The 12,500-nt window shown below is 38.0% G+C and overlaps 1 pseudogene; it reads left to right on the top strand.

The window, feature by feature from the left end:
* The first annotated feature begins 11,288 nt into the window (after positions 1-11,288).
* The window catches only part of LOC140925785 (uncharacterized), an 8,787-nt pseudogene continuing 7,575 nt past the window's right edge, over positions 11,289-12,500 (top strand).

Here is a 12,500-nt window from a genome sequence, read left to right as displayed (position 1 = left end):
TTGGTGACTGGAATACTACTCTTCACTCAATAGATAAATACGGAGGACGCCCATGGTTTGGGACGAACTATAGAAGCCTTCTTCTTCATTTTATGGATGAACTAGGTCTTGTTGACGCCTATCGTGCCTTACATCCTAAGCGAAAGGTGTTTACTTATGAATCAAAACCTCTTAAGCTTAAATCGAGAATTGACCTTTTCATTATTTCACAGTCATTAAAGCCAAACGTAAGGAAGGCTGAAATTCGATCTTCAATTGCTCCAGATCATAAAGCCATCTTTCTGAGTTTAGAAATTAATGATGCGTACCAACGAGGTCCAGGTACATGGAAATTCAATAATACTTTATTGGAGGATGATAATTACATCGAAATAATCACGGAATGTGTTCCGAGAGTTTTAGTTAAGTATCAAGAAGTTGAGAGTCTTCAACTCTTATGGGAACTTATTAAGATGGAAATTCGTACTGAAACAATAACGTATTCAAAAGCTAAACGTAAGGAATCGAAAAATAGGGAGACTTATCTTCAGGAGAAGCTTGATGCTCTGGACAACCAATTGTGTCATGGAGGTGACTATTTCAACCAAGTATTGTTAGATGAGTATGAACCCATTAAGACTGAACTTAAGGATATGTACGAAAAAAGAGGTAAGGAAGCTATGTTTTGATCAAAAGCCCGTTGGATTGAAAAAGGTGAGAAACCAACCAGATATTTTTTCAATTTGGAAAAGCGCAACTTCGAGAAGAAGACTATAGCTCAACTGAAACTCGTGAACGGCGAAATTGTTTCGGACATGAAGCAAATAAATAAGGAAATAGAGTCCTTTTATAGTGATCTTCTTGAAACAAAATTACCTGACTCTCATCTCACGGACTTCGGGGAGAACTGTAACACCTTTGTGGAAAACTTAGTCATTCCTAAATTGTCTGTAGAACAATCAATGGCTCTTGAGGTCGAACTTACACTTGATGAGATTAAAGAGCTTTTGAAATCTTTTCAAAATAATAAATCCCCTGGTGAAGATGGCTTCTCAAAGGAATTTTATGAAAATTTTTTTGACTTAATCGGCATGCATCTCCTTAATTCATACAATTCTACGACTTCGATTTTAGGGGGTCTTAGTTTGCGTAATGTCGAAGACGGGTCTTAGGTCTTAGGTCTTAGGTTTCGTAACACCCATCGAGATGCTGCTTCTGAAGGTCATCAAGTATTCCAGAATCGCCTTAAGGAAGGGCAAGTGAGTAAGCTCATTTTTGAAAACGATGCCATCCGAAATCGGATTTCCAATGACTTTCACAAGCGGTGCATTTGTCAACAAAAAGCGCCAAGTAGAAAAAGACAGTTTAAAACATCACAAGATGACACAAAACTCTCTCAGCTCCAGCTATCAGTAAGCAAGTTTCCAGACGCTGCATAAACTTTCCGCACAAACTCACCTGTGAAATTTTGACCAATCAGAACATAAAAATTGGACGTAGAGCGTGATCAACGCGTGACGGTGAGAAAAGTCAAAAGCGATTGCCTTCCCTGCATGTAAATGTAAAAGCCGGTTGAATTTTCGTGTCCGAGATCAGTTTGAAATCAACATTTTCAAAGTGCGGCTCATGAAACACGACTTATTTCATATGCATTTAAAAAAAATTGAACTTGAGCCTGCGATCATTTGAAAAGTAGCAACTTGTCAGCGAATACCTTCAAAATATTTCTCAAACTCAGAGGGTGGATACCTGAGCCCGCGATAAGGTCAGGCGATACTGGTCAGCAGAAACACTGTTTTGACAGCTGTCAATTAATCAAAACATGGGTGTGCAATATCAGGTTGCAGGCTCCCAAACTAGCTAGAAAGTGTGAGATTAAACACTGGTATGCCTGTCGTGCAGATGGACGGAAGGTTGGGTGGTCGGTGTACGGTACGTGATTGCCGAATTTTCTAGGATGGACAGAATTTCTATAAAGCTATGGGGCTTCGAATTGAGCCCGTGATCAAATAAAATATCAGCGCAAAACTTTAAACACTACGTGACCTCCATAGATAGAAAAATGAGCCCGCGATCCACTCAGGTGATGATGGTCAGCGTATACTCTAGTTCAACAGCTGTCAATTAACCTTCATTAGAATGGCGAATATTCGAATTAACAGACTACGAGTGTGAGTAGGACATTTCCGTCCGGCATGTAGAGGAAAATGCCAGACCGTGTACCTGAGCGAACCTGAGCCTGCGTTATTAGTTTTCTAAAAGTGGTCTGCACGTCCCATTTTGACAGCTGTCAATTGACCTTAATTTGGCTTGCCAATGTAACTTTAAACGACTGTCAGCCAACTGACAGCCTTGCCCAGCGTAGTTCCGTTTTTATGTTGAATTGGTCAGTGTCACATATTACATCTGCTTATATATAGGGGCAAAATGACTGGTCTTTTATCTGAGCCCACGAGATGGTCATGTGATAATTGTCAGCGGATGTCTGATTTTGACAGCTGTCAATCTAATCGTACTCATACGGATGGCTTATATAACTAAGAGGCTAGTCAAGTTATGTAAGATCTATTGTGACATTTGACATTGGCTTACATGAAGTGTGTGTACGGACGGGCGGGCGTACGCAACGTCATAATTAAATTTTCTGGGATGGATAGTTTACCAAATTTTCTTACCCATGGCGCTCCGCTGCGCGCGCTTATTAGTTTTTACAAAATTTCCAGTAGGCAACAACGAGGAAAAAGAGAAACTCTGGGAGGTTAATTAAAAGGAAAATAAATTCTAAGTGCTGATCTGTCCATTTTTCTGCTCCTAAAACTGGTTCATCTTAGTAACATTTTTGTATATTTTTAATTGTAATTTCGGCGAACAAGTTTTTCAAAGCATAAGTTAAGTTTCGAAAATTTTGTATATAAAATAATATCTTACTATCTTATAATTAATAAAGTTGTTTGCTATAACTGAGTTAATTTACAACTTAAATATTGAAAGAAACTAAGGTAAAATACAACCCTGGTGCCAGAGTTTTCATTATGTTTTTTTACGTGAATTTTCCATATGACCATGTCACAAGAACCAGTTTGTTTGGAGCTTTTTGAAGGAACCTCTGGAACCAGGTTTGTAATTTATCAATTACAAACCCGTTAATCAATGTAAAGTCGATTCAATCGAGTTTGCCTGCGATTTCATAATATTGACTCATCAGCTTAACACTTTGACGATCTTTTTGCGAGTGGCCACGAATGAACGGTGGAAGGAAATAGCTTAAATGGCGTAATAATAAGAACGTCAGATCCTAGTAGTTTTGCACGAGCAGGACTTGAAATATCATTGTTTCGGGTGACGATTTTTTTGTGGAGAGTTGGAGGTAGTTACCAACTTTCGTGGCTCCAGAGGTCTGTTCTCAAAATACCTTCAGTATCGATAAGAAAAAATTATCCTCTGGAACACAGGATAACTTTCGTGCCATAAGAGCAAAGCGCATCCGTCTTCAATAAATTTCACTTCTTTAGCTAAAATTCTCTAGAAAGGGAACGGGCAATCAAATGGCTGAACGTATGATTAGAATTCCAAATGGCAAAATGGGTGAATGGGTCATCAACAGCTTAGGACATTTTTGGAACATGCTAATGCAAATGGCTGAACAGGTTTACTTATAATTTCAAATGACATCTCCGCCATGAGAAACAATGAATTTGAACGATAGGATAACATAAAAATGTGACTGAACCTTTATTTAACCAGCTTTGCTTATGTTTTTTATTTGAGTGACTATTTTTCGTCTGCGGTTCGCCCATTACTTTCAAGTGCCTGCTACGCAGGCTATTTCGCGCACTGTTATCTTTCTGGCAGTATTTGTCTAATTTTGCATAAAGCAGACAACTGTGTGACAGGTAACGCAACATCATGTAACTTCCAATCTGTGTCAAGAAGAGCGCATTGTCATGGATACCTCTGTGACACTTCGAGATGTAACATTTCTTATGAAACCTTTACCATGGCGGATACCGATTTACTTGACGGGCTCGAAAACAATGAAATCATAGCTAAAGTGAAAAAATTTACACAAGACGGATGTGGTTGCTCTCATGGTACGAAAAGTATCCAGTGTTGTCGGCAATTCTCGAAGGAAGCTGTGCTCTCTAATTTAAACAATTGCCTTAAACTCTCACATGGAGAAATCGATCTTGTTGTACTGGCAAACATTCAAGCCTACACGAAAATCGAGATCACTGGTGAAAAAAGGAAGCGGAGTTCACGATGCAGTTTCCTATACGGTCAGTTACTCAAGGTTTTGCAGATTAAAAGAACACTACGAAGAACATGGTCTTGTTAAAGAGTTCATGGAAACTGCAAAAAGCTACCACACAACGCCTTACCCCAAGCCGTGAGCGCGGACGTCAGAAACTTTTTAACACACTACGTGGAAGGAAATGCCGTTTTACTACCCGGCCAAACTGCTGGCTTTAAAAAGGATGACTTTCGCCTGCTTTCGTCGTCCAAGACAAAGATCAATGTATGGCGCGCAATTAAAAGAGCATGTGAAGAAACAGGAAAAGAAGCTGTTTGTTACACAACATTTACAAAGTTATGGGAGCAGTTTCATCCTGATGTTGTCATCGCCAAGCCAATGACCGACTTGTGTCTAACTAGCCAACAAAACACATCGAAACTTCCGCGGTCTGGGAATCTTCCGGACAGAGAAAAATCCAAGTGCGTCTTAGCACAGCAACACCATCTAAATTGCGTGGAAACTGAGAGGGATTTGTACAGGAACATTTGCGCGGAGTCAAAAAGAAATTTTGAGAGAGTTGAAGAGTAGTAGGATGAGTTACTCAATAGCAATAAATAAGTTTGTACTGATATGACAGCGTCATTGGAGTTAAAGTAAATCATTCTAAATCCCGCGTTGAGCTAGTGCGCCCCATACAGTATTTAATATGTGAATTGCCAGTTTGCGAGCTTTGATCTCAACGACGAATGAGATTCGATTCCTTAAAATGTTCTTTGAGAATGAAGAGAAAAAGTTCCACACAACTCATTTTTAATTTTCGGTTTGTTTGTATTGAAATGACCTAAATAACTGAGGCTCTCTAGTGATTTGAACAGTCTAGAAGCATCCGTCACGCAATCTTCACCGTGTATTCATAATTCCTGGCGGGTCAAATTTCAAGTTTGCATTAAGTTGTTTACGTATAGAAAGGGCTATGGATCTTGTTTTAAAAAAAACTTTCGATCAGAGTAGAGTGGTTTTGGAAAAATTACAGTCCCGAAATAGAGATGCCTGTTGGCAAACAGCAGTTATTGTGGATACGATCCAAATAGAAGTTGCATTCCAGAAGAAACTGGACGGCCTGTTGTAAAGTGCAGGCCCTTCGACATAATTTTCAGTGTAAGCTGTTCAGTTGTTTGGGGAACGTTTCGGAAATTTTGATGAGCCTTTCATTACGGAATCGCGCCTGTAGATACGCGTCGCTAGTAAATGCAAATTTTTCTGTCAATCAAATGTTTCCTATTATTTGTAGGTGAAAATTGGTAAAACATCGTTATTGTTTTGGAGACAATAGAAGAACAAAAGATAACAGAAAGATCAAGTTATGCAGTCTTAAAGCGTGTTGCGTGACTTAAATCAGTTGGAGCATTTCTCCTAGCTTTCCCTCATTAAAACGTTGGAATGAAAAGTCTGAAGCTTAGCTTTTAAAATCTTGATAGCCAAAATAAAAGGGGTGTCCCAAAAGGCAAGCATTTGGGAATTCAAAATCGATATTTTTGTCTCCAGCGAAATCCGGCGGATGAACAGTAATTTGCATATAAGCGTAAGTGAAGCGAAACAGATACAAATTGCCGTGGTTGTAAACATAACGTTTCCTCGAAGTTTTTTTCCTTTTGAAAGCGTAAATTCGCATGAAAGAGCTCAGCTTGCACAAAATAATATAAAATGAAACGAATCAAATCGAAAAGTGGTTAAAAAAAGTCAGGATATTTCAATTCGATGGAAAGTAAGTGATTGGGTAGGTGATTTGCATACTGATAAAAATAAGGTCTAGCGCAGTTCAAAACCGTTCGGCTTCCTGAATTGTTTTCCTGGAATTCTATACATTCTGCTGGCCTAAATCGTTAAAATATTTTATGAAGTCAAAATATTTATCAAGTTGAGCGTTTGCATTTCCTTATAAAACAGAGAGTAGCGCGATAGCTTGGATCTATAGATTTTCTTAAGTTAAATTACCTTTGTATCGTGGAAACAATACCCTAACACTTGAGTCTTGAATCAAAGGACGCGACATGCGTCGGCTCATGGGACCCGCGATTTTGCGGGCGACACGGATCTACAGGTGCCGTTCCGTAATGTCGAATGGGTTAGTAAGCCGTTCCCCCGTTCATGTTAGCCATTTGAAAAACTTAAAAACCCGCTTCAGTCGTCCGATGAACCTGTTGGAACAGGTGAGTGAGCCGTTTGCAACCCATTCGGAAGCAGTACGTTTCACCAGTTTAACAGAAAGCCATTAGTGTACGTTTTTGCGTCAGAGGTCACAAATTGTCAATTTGTCGGTCACATCTGGGAGCTACCCTTTCAAACTCAAAAAAGCTTAAGTCATACCTGTGTTTAAAACTGAGGATGAGACAGATGCAAATAAGTATAGTCCGATTTCCCTCTTACCTATATTTGACAGAATCTTTGAAAAGGTTATGTATAAAAGAATGATGCATTTCATAAAGAATATCTTGTTTTCAGCTCAGTATGGATTTAGAGAAGGGTTTTCTACTGAACATGCCACTGTAGATATAGTAAGTGCAATTCAGTCTAATATGGATAAATGTTTATTTACCTGACTTAAAGACTTGACTTAAAGATAGCCTTTGATACAGTTAACCTTCAAATTATAAGTTAAATCATTATGGTTTTTGTGGAATAATTAATAACGTATTTGAATCCTTTTCGTGCAACGGATCGCAAACCCTTGAAATTATCAACTACATGGCCAGAAATCGCGGACATTTGAGCCCGCATTCTACCTGTGGTCTTACAACTAAAATCAAGTTGGCGGGAAAGACGAGCTGCCATTGATCAAGAAATGTTCTTGATTATTCACAGCTAAATGTTCTTTCTTCTGTCATTCTTTACAACACATCCAAAAGAAAGAAGACAGGGAAGAAATACATAGCCCTTGTGATAGGCGTTCTTGTTTTGGTTCATGCAAACATCGCAAACAAACGTATCTGACGTGTACAGTGAAAATTATGTCTTCTGATGATACACATTGTGAACATATTGCAAGCACTTATCATCGCTGACACTTACAGAGTTCTTAAACTTCTCAATTTGAATGAACTCTAAGTTATCCGACATTTTCAACAGACAAAAGCTGATCCGGTCTAGTGGATGCGTGAAAAATTTTAGTATTCCCGCGAAAATGTGATTTGTCCATGGGGATGTTTACTGGCCAAAAGTACTTTCCATTGTCCTTGTATCCCACAATTCTCTACAGCATTAGAAAGCTTGTTTTTCACTTAAAATTTGATGCCAAACATGTAGTTTTTGATTTCCCTGTCAGTTATTTGGAGAAATGATTCAAAAACCATTACTTCTAAATCGTGACAATAATGCCAAGCATCTCATTCTCCCTTATCCAGTTCTTTGCCTAGAAAAACATCTCCTCGCATGGCATAAAGTCAGGACTGTAGGGTGGCACAAATAGGACCATCGCCCCGGTGACACTGATTGTATCAGTAACGTCCCTTGTGTGATGAATAGCCACATTATCTGATATCAAGCCAACTTAAGAGTTTGTTCTTGTCGTCTCAAATTGTGATCAGAAAGAAATCAGTGAACAAATGGAGGTCATACATGCATTTTGCGTGCGTAAAATTAAAAGTTGGCGAAGAAAAAATTGGCTCAAAGAACAACATAAAAGCAAAACTGTTTTTGCATTGATTTGTAGTAAGCAACATTCCTTTTTCTCTTAAAAGAAGTGAAGGAGTCCGGCTCCAAAAATTGAAGTAGCAAGTCAGCAAAATTAAAGTTGTCATGTTAGCTCCATAGTTTTTAATCTCCTTTTCTTACAAAATGAACGACCGTATGGGCGGATTTCCACTGTCAAGTATGTTTTCTGTGTGCACAGATGTAAATTTTATGCGCGTAAATAAAATAGAGATGATGTATGAGGTTGCGCGTGTAAAATTTGATTGAGGTTCAACTTTTACGTTTATGCGCGACCTCGTCTCTGCTTTATTTACTCATGTGACTATTTATCCTTAAAGTGACAAAATACTTTACAGACATGATATCTTATCTATGCCTGCTTTATTTTATGCAGAATCTACAGCCTTGCTTGCTAAAAGCCCCATTTTAGTATATTATCAATTTATGCTAATGATGCAAAATTCAAGGTCACGTGACTGCCTTAAGCTACTCTTACAACATTTCCATCATATATTTTTGAAATCTACACACGATAAGCTTTAGTTTGATATATGGTGGCCTTTGTCCCCCCAAGTGGTAACGATCCGCCATTTTTAGCCACTTGGCCCATGGACTAAGCCCAGTCATGCTCTGACGACTCCATACAAATCCTTCTAAATTTGACTTCGGTCTAAACGTTTAGACCTAAGTCAAATATGAGGTTACTGGCGGTGAATAACAAGTCAAACAAAACAGACACTGAAAAAATAATTTTCTATTTTTCTTAGTCACATCAGGCTTCAAAAACAGCATAGCAGTCTCATGTACTGATTAAAGATATCTAAGCCATGGGTAAGGAGTCAATTACGTTGAGCATGGAATTGGCCAAAACTCAATGTTACGAGTTCGAATGTTTTGAGGATAATTATTCACTGACTATCAGCACGTAGGGATGTTTAATACCAAAGGAACATAGCCTTTACAGGAGCTTTAAAACACAGCATCCGCAAACACAGACTTGACTTGAACTTAAATAAAACTAAACAGCCTCTGCCAATGATAACAAACTCTCACTTGAACTTCAGATATCTTATGGCTTCCGCCAACTTGTAAACACAGAACTTGAAAATCGACCTTCATCACACTTGACTAAACAAAGCAGTCCAGCTCGTGGAAACTTAGTTCGTCAAAAGAACTCGCTTGGAACTTGTATACCGTTTAACATAAGGTTCTAGAAAATACTAAACAGGCGAATAGTAGTAGCTTTTCGAGATATTTTATGATTTCAGTAACTGATGCAAATCTGCTGACTCATGCTGAAATGTAAACATGCAGTATTTAATTATTCATGGATAATCCAAAAACGTAGAGAAAGTTTGAGAAAGTCAATCAACGCATGAAAGCAATTTTACTACGTAACACTCAACAAAGACAAAATGTCTTTGTGCAGCATTTTGTAACCTTAAATTCATCATAAAACAGTTCGAAAGGAGGTCTCACTCGTGAAATGTTTTTCAACACTTGAAGAGAAATTTCATGTCTCTGCTCGGCCACACAATATCCTCCATTTATTCCTCGAGTAAATTAAAGACTAAACTCGAAGTGATCTCAAGATATCATAAAGTAGTCCGGTCTCATTTCGTGAAATAGCTGAAACAAGCCGAAAAGTCGCGAACTTGCACGCCCAATCTTGTCTCGAAACTAGTGCATCATTTCATAACTATTTTTCATTTCCCGAACTACCCTGGGTCGCAGTAGCGCAATCGGCTAATCCCTCAACTTAGAGTCTCCTCTGTTCTGACGGGTAACACAGGTGAGTCGGTTCAAACCCCGGGAAAGCTAAAATAATGATTCTTTCTTCCTCGAAAAAGTTAAAGAAAAGATCAAAGAAATCGAAGTGATCTCGAGATATGTCGAACTAATTCGGCTCTCACTTCGTCAAATAACCGAAGAAAACCGAAAACCTACAGACTTTGCATGCCCAATCTTGTCAAAAAATTGCAACTTTGATACATTCCTGAGCGTCGCGAATCCTTTCCTTCGCGCTCCGCCGAAGTAAAAGACAACTTCCTTTCCTGTGTTTTCGCTTTGAAAATGGATAAGTTTGTATCAAAAGTAAAACCAAAGAAAAAGCCATGTAGCATTACACCACAAGAGTGGGCTAAGCAATATCGCGGGAAGTTCCATGCAGATAACAATCTCCTATTCTGTTCAACTTGTTATGTTGTGGATCACCACCGAAAGTCAGTTCCTATAAGCACCTTTCAGCTGTTTCACACATCAAGCACATGGATGAATCTTCTTCGAAGTGAACAAAACAACAGACATTGAAGACTTCACTTAAGTGCAAAACTCCAGCTCACGAAGAGAAAGTGAAAGTCTGCCATGAGTGGATAAGGGTGTGTGCTGCTGCAAACATACTGCTAACGCTATGTGGACCATCACATTATGCTCTAAGGTGCAACAGGCGCTTCATCGTACCTAAATGCAAAACAGATCGTTTTAGGAACGGTTTTCTTATTAGATCCTGCAGCAATAATATATATACATAGATTTTTAGTCCTTTTGTCATATTTTTTTATACTTTCATATTTACCGTACTTAGTTTTATATACACATTTTACCAGTTCAATCATTTGTAAATAACAATAATAATAATAATATTTAATACTTATATTGCGCTTTTCCTATAAAAATACTCAAAAGCGCATTACAATATTATTAATAACTAAATTAAAAACCAGTAAAATTACCCGGTAAAACTACAATATTTTAAAATAAATAAATAAATAAATAAATAATCTAACTAAAAGCCTTCTTAAATAGATATGTTTTAACAGAGCGTTTAAAAGAGTCAGTTGATGTTTCCTGTCTTATTGACAGAGGAAGACTGTTCCATAAAAAGGGGGCAGCCATCGATAACGCGCGATCTCTTAAAGTCTTCTTCATTCTTAGCCGAGGCCTTTCTAATAATATACCATTATTGTTACGGCGTAGTTGGTAACGTGAGTCCGGTAAGACAGAGACAAGATCCTTAAGATAGCTAGGCGCAACACCGTGAAGAATCTTGAATGTAACAAGGAGAATCTTAAAATCTACGCGCAAGCGCACTGGTAGCCAGTGGAGTTCTCTTAGCAAAGGAGTAACGTGACAATACTTAGGTGCACAGTAAACCAATCGAGCACTGGCATTCATGACTCTTTGAAGTTTCTTAATTTGATACTCAGGAGCATACACAATTCAGCGTAGTTACTAAAACATGGAACAACCTAAAACCATCTACAATGTATTAGTTATTAAGTTAGCTATCTAACTATCTATCGATCTATGTACAAATCAGAAAATCCTACAATGCGTGAATTTCTTGAGAACGGATGGTTTATGAGTCAAATGAGTCAATGAGTCAATGAGTCATGAGCCTGGAGTCAACAGGTCGGATCAGCAGTTTTTCATAAAGATTGGACCTGCTGAGTTCCAACCCAAAATGGCGGACAAATCAGCGAAGCCTGAGGTGAGTGAAATCCTTGTCCATCTGCTAAGACATGCTTATTTTATGCCCAAAGGCTTTTAAGACATTCAAATTTTAAGTCAGGGCATTGTTTTATCGGATTTTTCTGGTCTTCCAGTCGAAAAAAATTCTTTTTTCAAGGCATTATTTTGTGGTATAGATTTTAATTACAGTATAACACGTTTCATGCACTAATATTGCTATAGAGTAAGCTTAATTTGCATTTGAAACAACACAAAAGACTTGACAAAAGGAAGTACAATAGCTTTGTATTGTTGACACTTGACTTCCTTCAAAGTAACACGAATTTGTTAGAGGCATAATCAGTTCAAAATTAACTGTTTGAGCGCGTGATTGAGTTGAAGTTTACGCCACACAAGGTACCGGTATCCAATCCAATCAAACGGAAATGACAATCATCAATTTTTCATCCCACAGAATATACCTGTAGTTGATTTGACTCAAAGCCCAGTTAAGAACTTCAAACCAAGTTTCAGTTCTCTAGAATGTTCTGATGAGGTAAGAAAATAAAATATAAAAAATTATATTGTTAAGTCCTTATGTGCTATTGATTAGTTTAAACAGAAACTGAGGTGGCTTGAATATCTTAAAGGTTTCACCTGTTGGTGTTTTTGTACTTATTTTGAAATCTGACATCCAGACTTGAGACCAGATGTTTTGTACAAAAAAGCACTTAAATTGAGCCTAAGAAGGAAACATTTTGGTGCAAAAGAATATTATTGAAAAAAGAAATCTCGAGAATATTTTTGACTTTCTTGAGGGTTTTCCTCGCTGTCTTAAACCCTCCCCGTTCCCCTCACTTCTTTGAGCCTTTTCTTGTTTATTGTATTATTTGGTTTCATTGTCAGCAACGTTAAGGACATGAAAGTCAACATGCCACAAATGAAAGGCCTTTGTGTTGTTAAACAGCAACATTCATATTCTTCAATTATGAAAATATCAATAATATTCACTCTCTTTGCTTCAGTAGCCATCAGAACAGAGCTGAACCATCTTTATTCTCCGGAAAGGACCACAAAATGTTAGTGCTCTGCCCTTCAATATTGATGGGGACCAAGTGTATAAATTGTCATATAATGCATCCAATCC

The sequence above is a fragment of the Porites lutea genome, chromosome 2 (assembly GCF_958299795.1).
Source record: "Porites lutea chromosome 2, jaPorLute2.1, whole genome shotgun sequence".
NCBI lineage: Eukaryota > Metazoa > Cnidaria > Anthozoa > Scleractinia > Poritidae > Porites > Porites lutea.
Note: the sequence above shows the minus strand (reverse complement) of the source record. Positions and strands in the feature narration are given on the sequence as shown.